The following is a 14,333-nucleotide window of genomic DNA, read 5'->3' on the forward strand; positions in this document are numbered from 1 at the left end:
AACATTTTTACATAAATCTCCAATTCTGTGTTTCTTGAATTTAGTATCAGCACAGTAAGCCAGAACTGAATGGAGGCAACGCTGCTTACTTCCACACACTATGTCAGGCAGACGTGCTTATATTTCTTGCCTTTCTTGGGATTCAAAGAGGGCAAATGGTCACTGTAAAAAAACAGCTCATTTATCACAGGCCAAAATGGTAAACTAGATTTTTAGAAGTAGGAGACACTTCTTCCTCTTTCCATTACAAGCCTTTAAAAGGTCACGCAGTAACAGTCAAGGAGTCAACACCAGCACCAGAATTAAGGAGCACATGCAACTCTCTCTTTACGGCTCCTTAAAGGGTTTGTACAGTCAGAGGTGCAGATGGATTACATCCCTAATTACACTTTCATCTTTATAAGACTATCTGCTTTAACTTTCTGAATATATTGGCTTATTCAGTTAATCATAACAACAACAGAAAGAAAGAAAACAGGATTTATCTCTGGAATAATTATTTTATTTTTTATTTTTATTTATTTATTTTCCAAGTGTCTGGGGCAGGACAGATAGCAATTCCAAAGTTAAACTGCCAGGAGGCAGTCAGCTTCTATTGACTCTAGAATGTATCATTAATCCAAGTTTTCCTGAGGCCATCTGAGCACTGGGAGGTGGCCGCTTCTGCAGTATGGGTCCTCACCTGCTTGCCTGGAAATCCTCTCCCATCCTCAGCAAGTAACAGATAAACGTTGCAGGGTGGTCTACACTGCTAAAAAACCGCAGACTTCCAGCTAAGTGCAATTTGCTTCTTCAGAAATCCTGGTAATGACAAAGGCTCTGATTTTTATTTATTTATCTAGCTTTTTTTTTTTTTAACCAACTGCAGAATTTCCTTAGCAGGTGTTTTCATGAACAAAGCAGCACTGGGCTCCACTGGGCTTCTACACACTAAACATGGCTTTCCTAAACAAGTAGCTGGCCCTACAAGTTTCACTGGGGCTGCTTTGGAAAATGTTATTGCTCAGTTGAGCTAAAGCAACCCTGAAATGTCCCGTGTGAGCAACTGAGACTGCAGGAGGCTATAGGTCAATAACCTTAGCTGTATTCTACATAACAGATCAAATAACTGTAAATTATCCCTGAGGTGGGGAAGATTAAATCAGGTAAGAGTAACGGCTGTGGCCATGTAAAGCTTCCAGACACTGTTTTAAATCCAGGCTTTTTGGAAGGCAGTGATTAAACGCTGGAAAAAAACAATGTGAAATGTTTCAGATAATTAGAAATATTTATTCAGTGGGAAAGGGCATGAACTGCATTTTCTTAAAGAAAAGCAAATGTAGGAGGACTACTACAGCTTGGTTGGGCTCCAAAAGAACATCTTCCCTATTAAGGTTAGACGATTCCCATGTGGAGTAGTAGACAAAAGGACTCGTTGGTTGTTTGCTATTTACACTTATTTACCACATATAATGAAGTGTGGCATAAATGAAAATGAAGTGGTACACTTCAGAAATGTTCTTAGAATGTATTTGGGTGGTCAATGTCTTGTGGGGGGTTGCAGTAAAAGTTAATTCTGGGGCAGGCCTTGCTTTGCAAAATGAGTGCCTGAACAGCTGGAGGTCTCTGAAATCTGCATGCAGAACTACAGCAGCTTGAGGACCATCTGCAGTTACTTTCATTCATGTCTTCCTCTTAATCATTGTAATGATCAGCCAGCATATCATCCAGTGGAAATGTTAAGATGCCATAAACCATAAATTCTGAATTAGAGATTCCTGTATCACATCGGTACTTTATACTGAGTTTATAGCAGAGCTTTTAAAAGCATCATTTTAGAAAGATGTCCAGTTTAGATTTCCATGTTCTCGGAGATGTTTAAAACCATCTGTTCTGATTATGATCCTGGGCAGATTGCTCCAGCTGATCCTCATCTGAGGGGGGAGCCTGAGCTGGTTGATCTTCAGAGGTGCCTTCCAATCCCATTGATTCTAAGCCTGCAGCACACTTATTCTTCACTGACCTTTCCTTTGTGCTATGGATGGAAGAAATAGCTCAATTGCATTTCAAGAATTTTCATGCATGCACACAGAAGTTAGAAGCCCAGCTGCCATTAAGTTACAGGAGAGCTGGCCCACAGAAGGATGTACGTAATGTGACACTGAGAGCTGCAGGTTATTATTTTTAGGCATTTCTTTTACCCTAGGTAATCCTCAAAGAAAGCTTAAGCACTCAAATTCCCTGTGCAGTATGTAGGGAAAGCAAGGTGATGTACGGAATCAGACTCTATAACCAAAACTAGCAGGTATGTGTTTATTCAGTGCTGGGCACATGGGGAATCACTCCTCCTATCGTGTCCATTGATAGACAGAAGCATTGGAAAGTTGTAGGGCAAGCATATACATATTCAACAGATTTCCAAGAAATCGTAAGCATATTCATTGTTATTTCTGGGAACTCATTTACATGTTGTCCCTCCTACTGACATGTACGCAGTTTGTAGTGGGGGTCTCACTCCGGTGGTCACCGGGATGAAGTCAGAAGTCTTCCTCAGGTTGACCTTCCTTCTTTGACCCATCTTCACTCAGACCAGTCAATACCAGTTTCTTTGGCTGCCTTTCCCTTATGTTTGCCCAGCTCCATTGTCTTGACTACAGAAATGTCAACATGTCCCACTGGTCTTTTTCTTTTGATTTTCCCCAATGCCTAGGATACTTTAATCTTCATATGAAAGGCTCCTATTTACCCGATTCCTGATTTCAAAGGTACCTCAGGACCTCATTCACCAAAGCCAAGAAGAAAACTGGCTCTAGAGCCAATGGAGGTGCCAAGGAGAAGGGTAAAGGTTAAGCCCTTCTTAGACAATAAACCATCCTTTTCTGAATGACAGAGATGCCATTTCATAGTAGCTACTGGAATGGGGTTGGAGCTCCAGCTCACTGCCAGCTGCTAGTTCCTAATAAAAACACAGTGGAAAGAAGCATCACCTGTGTAGATAATGGTCCAAAGGTTTGTGCAACAAACCAAAATAGACATGATCCAGAACTAATTTCTCTAGTATCATGTCTTTTGGGAATATGAAGTATATATTTCTTTCCAGTTGACTGTAAAGGCTGGGATATGGAACAGAAATAGCAACTGCAGAAGCTGTTCCACTACAAAGAAATTATTCATCCACACAAATGAAGGAAAGCATTAGTTGTATAAGAGAACAGTACCAAGCACATGTAGGATTATCACAGGCTGGGTAGAGGTTTTAGCTGGCCACTTCTGAGAGGTGTTCTCCTGTCAGAGAAATCCTGCTGTGAAGGGAGACAAGGAATACTCAGGTGCAGGCTGCTGGGTTTCTCAAGCGGTTTGATCAAACTTCCCCTTTTCTTTTGCTCCACAGTGTCCTGGTGGATACACATCAGCAAACCTCATGAAATGATTAGGGGGAAAAAAAAATCAGGGAAGAGACAGCACAGAATATCAGTTCATGGAGACTGCAGATGCATTATAGGTAACTCCTTCCTCACTCACCTGTCTAGCAAAACTCTTTAAAGTTTTGGATCTAGTCATACTCCTCTATTCTCTACTGGCCTCCACTGCACTTTGCCAAGTCAGGGAAACTTCCCTACAGTCTGTCCCTACGGCTACAGTCAAGCTGGTAGATAATGACAGAACGTACTTCACTGGAAACTGATATGCTGTCCCTTTCTACTGCACAGCTGAGCACGATAACCACAGTAACCATAGACAGCTTTTATGCAGCTAGGTTTCCTTGGGATATCTGCATACCTGGAAGAACAGGATGCCTGAGAATGGCTGTTGTGGATTCAGATGTTTTATATAAATTAGTTTTTCTATTCAAATTCTTCTCAATTTCACCTTTAGTAAGCTGTTTAATTCACTTATCCCTATCTGACATAATAGGGGATATAATAGGGACATAATCCGGGACATAATGCTGGGTGTGCGGCAGGGTTGAGCTATGTGCAATGCTGTGAGAACAACTCTTCTAGCACCTGATGCTTTCCCTTAAAATCCTGGCTATTCGTTGCGGATGGAAGAAACACAGCAGAAGAGTTCACACATGCAAAAATAACGATCGACCTTAAGCAGCAGGAAGAGAGACTGGGGTAATGAAAAAGGTTGTAAAAAAATAAATGACGTAGTTCATCTTTCTGGAACCAGAGACGACGGGGGACAGGTATGCTGACTCTGCTGTTGCCTTCAGGGCCTTCAAGAAAACAAAAACAAACGATACCAAAACCAAACAAACAAAAAACAAAAGTGTTAAACACGTTTTCCACCCTGAGTTACGCAGAGGAACACTCTCGTCGTCCTCTCAGCCAGCTCCAACACCGAGATAATTCCAGTGTGTGAGTTCACCAGGAAGAGAATGACTCTCCTCGGGCCCAGCCCCCCACCGGCCAGCGGGGGTGCGAGCCCCGTTGTCAGCCTTGCACACCAATCAGGGCGGCCCGCCTGCCTTCCTGTAGGTGTGCCCGGCTCACCTGGGAGCCGCGGTGCTGATGACATACCTGCAGCCCCGGGGGAAGCACAGAGATCTCAAGTTTGCTGTCGCCCAGGGCAGGGGGGCCGCAGCCGGAACCGTGCTGGGGGCAGCACTGGCCCTGGCCCTGGCCCTGGTCCTGTCCCGGCCGCCGCAGGTAAGGGCACTGTGGGAGTGGCGTTGCTTGTTTGCTTGGAGGCGCGGGCCTGGCGCCCGATCCCGCATGGCCCGGGCTGAGGCTGGGCTGGAGGGGCGCTCTTCCCGGGGCCGGCGCGGTAGGGAGAGAGGAGGGCCGAGGGGGCGGCCCGCAGTTTTAGGATCCGACGAGGAGGAGGAGGAGTAAGGAAGGATCTCGGGGGAAGGAACTCGTCGTCCTCCCGCGGTGGGGAGACAGGCCTAGTACGCTCCTCTGGGATCAGGAGCTCGGCCCGATGCGCGTAGGTGTGGGTGAGCGTGTGGGAAATCGCCGTTCTGGGAAGCCCGCGGAGCCAGGTGCGGGGACGTCCGCTCTGGTGCCCACAAGGAGAAAGAGAAAGGAGCTTGTGACCCTTTGCAGCTTTATCTTGATGTTCCTGCCCCTCACAGGTAGAGACGGAAATGTGGGCCCGGCCCCGGCAGCCGGAGCGCTTTTCCACACCGCTGCTTTGTCTCCCACATGGGAGTCAGGTTTTGCTCTGGTCATTGGACTGTGGACTTCAGAGGCCCCGGTGTCTCAGGGCTGCATTTGAACTCTGGACACCTTGTTTTTCTCTCTGCTTTGCTCATTGGTGTCTTGTGACTTTTATGGCCTGTCATGGAGGAGCGGAAGATGAGATACATGCTTACTGCGGGTTTCCCTTCTCGCCAGTTGGAGCTTACCTCAGAGCAGTGTTTGTACCCTTGGTGCCCCAAGCAACTTGCCTGGCCTTTCAAGCTCCTGCAGCTATTGCCTGGCCTGCCCAGCACCCTTGTTATACTTTGTGCTTTAACTTATTTTTGGAAGTTCAATGGATCAAATCTGGCAGACAGTACAGGGCCAGGGGAGCGCCTTTTGCCAAGGGATTACTGGATATGGATGCCGTTGCCTTGTCCTTGCCCCTCATTTGCTGATCAAACCATATTTGTAACACGCTACTGAAGTTTTGTGATGGCATTCACTGATGTTTTAGAATTTCTTGGAATCTAAAAGGCTTATTGGAGGTAGCTTGTATTAGGACTAAGCCTTAAAGGGTTGCATGGAGGGAGGTGGGTGGCTTGTTTTGGAGTGATAATGTATGAGTGACCTGGGCTTCAGAAGAGCAGCTGAACTGAGTGAGGAGAAGGCATTGAAAATATGATTTGAAGTTGTTCTAAATTATTCTTAAATGTCAATTGTTAATGTTTGGCTTCCATGCAGATTCTCATTTTGCTGTCTCATGGCTGATGAAGTATTTGTAGTGCTATTCATGCAATAGCTTGTTAGTTTTGATGAATCTGAGTGGGAAGGGGGATCACATGCTATAGTCACTGGTGAGAGTAGCATGAGTAGCCCACCCTTGTGCTGAATTGAATAAAAGAAGTAATTATATGTTTAATTCCTATATTTCTGGGCTGAGGCAGTAGGTTGTGGTTGCACAGATACACTCAGCTTGCACTGCCACTGGAAGATGCTGTTATGCTACCACTTGTCATCTGTGCCACTTCCCCAGCCTGGCTTTCTGGAAAGCCAGCGTGTATGTACCAGAAGATGAAGCAAGGTAGGGTGGGAGTAAGGAGGATGGGACAGGATGGCTCTGGGCAGCTGTGTCAGCTTTTGATGAGTTATGGGACTTGTGAAACTAAGGCTTGAGGTGCAGGAATTGTTACGTGCACACTTTACCTTAAATATTTATGGAAGTTATATTTTTTTTTAGTATTCCCTTTAAAGCAAGTATGTGAGGCCAGCTTCCCTGATTCACTCATTATCCCATGTTTACTCAGTTGCAGGACTGAGTTGTTTAGCTGAGTTTAGGTCTTTGATATGGATGTCCAACCTTTTGGTTTGCCTGAGTTGAATAGAGTGAAGAGTAATTGTCTTGGGCCACGTATAAAATATCTAATACTATTAAAGGGGATAAGTAACAAAATTTATTTTTAATGTATTTTTTATTAAAATATAAAAATATAACAAAAAAAACACCATAAAACTAGTGGGATATTTTCACAGAATCACAGAATGACCCGGGTTGGAAGGGACCTCAAGGATCATGTAGTTCCAACCCCCCTGCCTGGCAGGGCCACCAAACATACACCTTTACTAGATCAGGTTGCCCAGGGCCCCGTCCAACCTGGTCTTGAACACCTTGTTTTTATTAAACTAATGCATCAATGTCTGGTTGAGTAGAACTACTTCTACTCTACTTCTTCTACTACACTTGAGTAGAAGTGTTTGCAAGACTTTTAAGTAACACCTGGAACCGGCAATGATTGGACTTAATGAAATTCACAGCTTTGATGATGATTTGCATTCCGTTATTCGTTTATTCATTTTTAAAGCTTGCACATGTAAATTTCTTGGATGTCTGATTCAGTGATGTTTCCCCAAATATGAGTTGCTGGTGGTAATTGCATTGTCTTCTTTATTTGTGTAAGTCCCTCTTTTTTTTTGTGCCAGCCATCTCTGGGAAACTCTCAGGCTATCAGATATATTGACAAAAGTGCCCCAGTGGCGCAGTGGTAGGAATGCCACTTTGCAACACCGGAGGCCCTGGGTTCGAATCGCCCCTGTGGCGCAAGTGGTAGAAGTGCCGCTCTGCTACACAGAGGCTCGAATCCTGGGGGTTGGACTCGATGATCTCTAAGTTCCCTTCCAACCTGCACCAGACTATGATACTGTGATACTATGATAAACTTGCCATCAATAAATGGTATTTATTTATTTATTTTTTAATTTTTTAATTTTATTTTTTTGCAATCAGCTTTACTACCAGTTAACTAGATTAACAGATCGGCAGTCACCGTGTTTTGCACAAGTGACACAAAGACATGCCATGTGTAATACATGTGGGTTTTGAGTGTGAGTGATGGGTGTGAGAGGAAAAGTCTGTTCTGCACTATGCCTCCCAGTTCTGGATAGTGTATGAGCAGTGAACAGGAGTAGTTGGCTGTAAATTAACTTCCTGAGACTGTAGCCTGTTCGCAGATTGTCACATTAGAAGTATGTGACGAAACGCAGAAATATTCAGACATCAAACTACTTTTGTAGTCTTGAATGCTTATGTTCTTATTGTGTGACAGTTTTGTTGTAGCTCAGTGTCTACCACTGGAGTTCTTGCCACTTATTGTACACAAAACTTCCCAAATCCTAACCTGGGTGTAGTGGAAATACTAAGTTATGGCCTGAAACAATGACTGAGCACTTGCTGGGAAGGCAAGGCCAACCCAGGGGAGCACAGGTGCAATGCAGTGCATCTAAGTGAGCAGGAGTGGAGTGAGGATCTGCCCCTTCCCATACCCTCATTGGCAGTGGACGGTATCTCTTGCTGAAGATCTCTGCCTACCTGAGGCTTTCTGAATGTAAGCAGCTCTATTCATTCATTTCTGCATCTGTGGCTGCTGCATTTGGATTCGTTCTCATCTGCTGTAGCCCAAGACGTTGCCACCCTTCTATTATCCTATTATAGCGTTACACTGGGTCATGCTGAGGTTCCTGGAGGGATTCACAATCTTAGTGGTCCCTTGTGTGTGTGAACAGGGCACGGTCTTGCTGATGAGATTAAGCCTGTGAATGAAGAGGGGAGGATGAATGCTACTTTATTGACTTATCTGATAGTAGTTTGAGGTTTCAAAATATTCCAGTCTAGAAGGAAGGATTAGTGTTACAAAATTTCTTCATATTAGAAAATGGGATTTGGGTTGCTTCCTCGTAGCAGATGAAATGGGAAGTTGAAAGCTGTGTCTTCCAGGTTACTGGTTCCATCAGTGAAAAAAAATGGTATGCTAAATTGAAGAGCATACTAAACACAAATCCTGCCCCCTCCGCTATATAAAGTGTCCTCAAAATACTGTGTATATGGGATGATTCCTATTTCAGGTTTACAGGTTAGGATTGTCGGGTTGCATTTTAGATAGTCACAGCAAAATGGCTTTAAAGGAAAAAGTTTAATAGTAAAATATGGGGTTTGAACAGTATGAAGTCAAATCTGCCCTGAAATATATTATGTTTTACTAGTATGTTCCCTTTGATGAGTTAATTGACCTATATATCTGAGTTCAAGTTTATTTGTGAAGAGTTGATTATCAATAATGGTTTGGTGGAGGTACTTGTTTTGTGCTTAGAGATGCCAAGAAATATCTGATGCTGTGTGTCCTGAGCTCATAGCATTGTTGGAATTGCAGAACGGGGCTTATTCGAATATGGACAGAGTGAATGCTGGGCTGCTGTGAATACCTGACACTTGTGAAGTTATAGGGCATGTAATCGCCTGCAACTGGACAGTAAGATCACTAGAGTGTAAGCATGATACAAAGGTAAAACTGATCCAGAATGTGTTGAAACAATTAATTATGAACACTACATTGTATGAAAAGTGTTTGTGCGAAGCATCTACAGTACGAAAATACCTTAGGGAACACCATTTATATCTTGAAGAATTGAGAGGCAATAGACAAAGTGAGGGATCTGAATGAGCAGTTAATAATTTTTCTGTTGGTGAAGGGATGGTTTAAATAAGACTTTACCCCTAGTTGCAGTCTGTTACAGTTTCAAGCAGGGCTTTGCATGTTGATGCACTGACTTACGAATCCTGAGAGGGCATCTGTGAGGTAGGAGGGGTTGTGGTTCCCTCAGCTGCTCTGATGGGGCAAGAGCTGCTAATCAAAGAGCCAGAACTGGGAGTTCTGCTGGGGATGGTTTGAGGGTGAAGGGTTCTTGAAAAACCACTGACCATCCAAGCCATTTGTAGATTTTTTTTAATTTTTATTTTTTAAATCAAATGATAACAGTAACTGAAAGAATGAGAGCTCCTACTACTCTAATGTTCCAAGTTCCATTTCCCATTCTGTTACTGATGTCACCCTTTGTGGACTCATCAACTTGAAATTTGTGGATGACCACAACTGTGTTTAACTGTTCACAAGCTGTAGCTGTAGATAGAAGCACGGCTTGATACAACTGTTGTACTGGTGCATCTTTAGCACCTTTTATTAGGGTAAATGCCAGCAGTGCAGGAGTACATAAACATTGTGATCATTTTTTCTCTACTGTGATTGTTTCTTGAGAGCAGGTCTAAAATCACCTATTGTAACTCCTGTTCATGCCAAGGGTGACAGGTGGTTTGTTATCTCATGATGTGTCGCTGTGATTATTCTCTCTAGCGTTCTGAAATGAGCTTGTACTGTCCTTCAGTCCTGCAGCAGGCAATCATAGCCAGATAGGATGCAAACCTGAAACTGAGCAAAGACAAAGACCTGTGAAACAGTGGCTGGACATGGGCTGTTAAACCCTCCTGCCTTGTGTCTGTGAGGGTGAGACCTCACTTGCTGCAGTGTTAGCTCCCAGCATCATGTGTGCTCTGTAGAGCAGGTGATGTGCAGAAGTGACTTGCTTCTTGCTGCTACCTGACCACTGATACGCTGTGACACATGGGAGGTGCAGGGTTTGTTAATTGTCAGCAATGACTTGTTCTTTGAGCCAGGTTCACAAGACACTGCAGAGGAAAGATGGAAGACCTGTTCTTAGTATGGAAGTACATTTGAGAAGAGCGTTTTGACTTCCCTCCCTTTCTGTCATGGTCTATGGGACTACACCAGCTCTCTCTTTTATACCATCCTGATCCTCTCCCTTCAGACACCGCCTCGGCTTTCTCAAGGCAGAACTGCTGTACCAGACTGTATGCTGTGCTGTTGCCTGCAGTGACCAATAAATGCAGCAAAATTGTTTGCTGTACAATAAGTCTGATAATATGGTGTAGGTGAGTCTGATGGGCAGTGTCAGGAGTTAGGACAGAAAGCTATCTGAAGCTTAACTCTGCTGAACCCCATTGAGTCTGGGGGAGAGAGGATGTTTGTGTGTTTATTTATGCCCCACAGATCAAATTTTTTGCAGATAATGGGAAAGACAGTGAGCTGAATCTTGGATTTCGTTAACTACTGCCTGTAACTTCCCAGGGGAAGTTACTTATTCACGCTGAAGTATGCACAGACATAATTAGAATATAGTATGCATACTTGTATAGGTTGGTGGATCCAAATATGTCACGGACTTTGCATTCCTTAGCTTGACATTATTGTGTTATAAAAGAGGTAGAGGAAGTGATATAAACTCTCTATTACACAATTAGTCACGATGACTGTTAGGACACAAATTGTTTCATGTTTCAGTTTCTCACTAGCATACTGAAATCATAAGCTTGGGGTGAATTTAAGGCACGAAGGGATGACTTCTCTGTATTCCTTTTTGGAGGGGTGTGGCCTGGGAAAAGAAAGAGAGGCAGTTCTGTGTGCAGTATGAGGACAGGCTGAGGGAGTTGGGTTTGTTCAGCCTAGAGAAGAGAAGGTTGCGGGGTGACCTCATTGCAGCCTTTCAATACCTGAAGGGAACTTACTCCCAGGAGGGGAGTAAACTCTTTGAAAGGGCTGATAATAGCAGGACACGGGGAAATGGTTTTAAGTTGAAAGAGGGAAGATTTAGGTTGGATGTTCTTCACTAGGAGAGTGGTTAGGCCCTGGAACAGGCTGCCCAGGGAGGCTGTGGATGCCCCATCCTTGGAGGTGTTCAAGACCAGGTTGGACGGGGCCCTGGGCAACCTGATCTAGTAAAGGTGTATGTTTGGTGGCCCTGCCAGGCAGGGGGGTTGGAACTACATGATCCTTGAGGTCCCTTCCGACCCGGGTCATTCTGTGATTCTGCGATTCTGCATTAAGGCTGAGGACAGAGGGAATAGGCCAGTCAAGAGCTGGAGTGGTTTCCTTCAGAGACTGCCAGAGGGCCGTCTCAGGGTTTAAACTGTTTAGTTGAAGAGCTGTGGAGGTGTAAAACAGTACTGTTTTAAGAGATTTTGGAAAGTGGTGATGTGAAGCAGACTTTGCCTTTTCATTCATATTCAAAAGAATGAAAATAGATGGAGGAAGGATTAAAATGTCTGAAATTGTTCCTTATACTTTTAAACTCATTTAACTATTACTGTAGGAAAAATACTGTAATTAGTTAGTGAAAGAGATGCTAGCAATATTTCTAAGCTGGTATTCTGTGTGTTGAAATAGTGCAATCTTGTTCATGTTTTTCCAATTTTTTTCCCCTTCTTTGCTACCTTCCTTCCCCTGCCCTTCCTTTTCTGCTTTTTCTTTCTTTTCTTTTTTTTCCCTTAATCATGTCATATTGAGTCCTAATCTAAATTCACTGGGACCTGTGTACCCTCTGTTCTAATTATTCAGGAATGAAACCTTAACATTTTTTGGCTTAAAAGGCAAAGATAAAACCATACAGCAAGATCTTGTCTTTGAGCCATACTATTATTTTTTTTTAATCTTTTTTATTTTTTTTTCTCCCTCCCAGGCCTTTTCTACACCTGTAGAGGCCAGACATAATTTTTTCTTGATTGTAAGCTAGAATTCTTGCATAACCACATGATTCTAACAAGTGGGAGTAAGTGTAAAACAGAAAATACTGTGGTGCATGCAATGATCCTGTGCCAGTTGTTACGGCATCCAATTTTTCCATGTCTTTGCATTAGTACCTTCCTGTTCAGCACTCACACAGTTCCTGTGGCTTTGGGTATGTGATGATGTTTTTCCATGGGTCGAGGGATAGGGTGCTCACTGGTGCTTTCCCATATTTACATTGTTTGAAACATTTTATTTATATCTAATACTTTTTGCTTCCAAAAGCAAACTTCTCATTGTGCTTCTTCAGTCTAAGTTTACCAGTTAACTGTCTAAGAAAAATCAGTTAGTTCTCTGAAAAGTAACTTTGTATCGTCCATTCTGTTAAGGTTCTGGCACCTACCACTAGTGGAAGCAAGAAATCTAACTGTTCTATTATGGAATTTGATCCAGTTGTGAAAACTTATGTTTTTTCCAAGAACATCAGACAGGGTAACTTCAGATGCTCTTCCTGCAAGGGAGGATGGTATGTTCAGGTTGTTGAATGTTGTTGGTCCTTATCTGTCCATAGCTTAGCTGTACTCAAGTCTGGTACAGGTAATGGGGCAGTAATTGTGCTTAGCAGCAATTCCACTGAGCCTTTGGGGCAAGGCCAAGCTCTCAAGTCTGTTTCCAAGCTCTCTGATGTTTTAATGGCATTTATATATGTCAAAGTGGTTTGGTATAAACATTAGCATTCTTTAATCTGAGACTCAAAAACAGCAGTGTGGGCTCATGTTTCTGTAATACAGTAAGGGACTGTGACATTTCTGCATTTAGCTGCTGATCCTCTCCCATCTAGGTCCTGAAACACTTCTGCTTAAAAAGAAACTGAAACTCTTGTAGTTTATAGCAAAACTTCGGTCTAGGAACGTGTGTAGCATGCCTGTAGAAATAAGACAGCTCATCATAGTATACATTTCAGAAGTCCTTGCTTCCTTTTGGGCACCAGATGTTTCTGTTGGTTGTTTTATTGTTTGTAGAGACACCTGTGTGGTGCAACTGGAAGTGACTGTACACTGAATGGAATACTTCCTCTCTGAGTCCAATCTTACTGCTAAGCCATGGCAGCGAGCACTGTGTACTGTTCCTGCTTATTCTTAAAGACTATACTAAAGATTACAATTTGTCAAGACTTATCCAGTGCTTTTATAAATATGAAGCTGAGTCTCTGCTTAAAATGAATCAGTTCTGATGTACAGATGGTTCTGGTTGTCATAAGACTGAATCATTTTAGTTGCCTCTTTGGGAAGTGCAATAAGTTGCAGTTTGGGTTAACATTCTATAGTAATTTCTGAGGTGAGATTCTGTACTACTAACTTATTTATTTATTTGTTTATTTGATTTATTATTTAGTGTTGTAATCCATTTAAGAGAAAACAAATATAGAATAAGTATCATTTTTCTGTCAGTTAGTGAATCTAATAGGGAACATGAGCTGGGTTTAGACCGTCGTGAGACAGGTTAGTTTTACCCTACTGAGGATGTGTCATTGCGCTTGTAATCCTGCTGAGATAATTTATATGCTCAATGTATCTTTAGTATGCCTGCTATTGGTGAAAAACAGCAAGATACTGAATGTTAAAACTCAGCAATTTGCACCCATATGACAGGTCTTACTATGTTTTCCTGAGGTTCAGTAGCAACTTGGATGTATTTTCCTTTTTTTTTTTTTTCTCCCCTTTTTTCCGAGCATACCTATAGCACATTGGCTTTTTAGCATAGCAGAAGATGCTACATAATTTTGACTCACACTTTTTATATGACAACTTTTTATTCTTTATGTTATTTCCTTTGGCAAGCTCAAAATCTGCTTTCCTTCACTCTAGTGCTCTGTTAAATTCCTTCCTGAGCTCGGGAGTTTTAGCCCTGCAGCTTCACCTATCTTAGTAGACTATACAGTGCAGTAGCCTGATGGTTCATGAAGATCACAAATACCCAGCTTGATATCCATTTTCTGCTGTTTTTTGGTGGTGGTGGTAGTGATGTGGTTTCCTTTGCTTTTAACATGTATTTAATTATTACAGATAAAGATATGCAGTAGCCCTCGCACAAGAGGCATTGTGTTGTGGAAATGGATTTAAGCGAGGTGTTCATTTATAGGAATGCCCTTCTGGGGAGCAGCCCACTAATAACTGTGACTTGTGGTGTGGTAGGCTTTGTGCTAGCACAGCCCTGGGTATTGCACTGAGTTGTTATTTACTTGAGTGCCTGACCAAACCTAAGGATGCGCAGCCTCCAGGTAGAAGGGGAGATTTCTTATACAGGTCTGGGTTTT

General features: G+C 42.9%; 1 protein-coding gene and 1 long non-coding RNA gene across 5 annotated transcripts in view; one reads left to right on the forward strand and one right to left on the reverse strand.

The window, feature by feature from the left end:
* Positions 1 to 2,278: 2,278 nt before the first annotated feature.
* Positions 2,279 to 4,641, reverse strand: LOC146762477 (uncharacterized). The gene is made up of 2 exons (XR_014936562.1): positions 4,506 to 4,641; positions 2,279 to 4,201 (listed from the first exon to the last, which is right to left on the reverse strand). It is a non-coding gene; the product is annotated as an uncharacterized LOC146762477 (long non-coding RNA).
* The window catches only part of LOC107318119 (uncharacterized), a 36,772-nt gene continuing 26,937 nt past the window's right edge, over positions 4,499 to 14,333 (forward strand). For 2 of the 4 annotated variants that reach the window (XR_014936536.1, XM_015871531.2), the window contains exon 1: positions 4,499 to 4,634. The gene's annotated coding sequence lies outside the window, so the exon portion shown is untranslated. Of the gene's footprint in view, positions 4,635 to 4,825; positions 4,915 to 14,333 lie in introns of those variants that run through there. The other 2 variants (XM_085522209.1, XM_085522213.1) reach the window with 2 other exon arrangements.

This window comes from Coturnix japonica, chromosome 1 (assembly GCF_054131305.1).
Source record: "Coturnix japonica strain WE chromosome 1, WE-NBRP24, whole genome shotgun sequence".
Taxonomy (NCBI): Eukaryota; Metazoa; Chordata; class Aves; order Galliformes; family Phasianidae; genus Coturnix; species Coturnix japonica.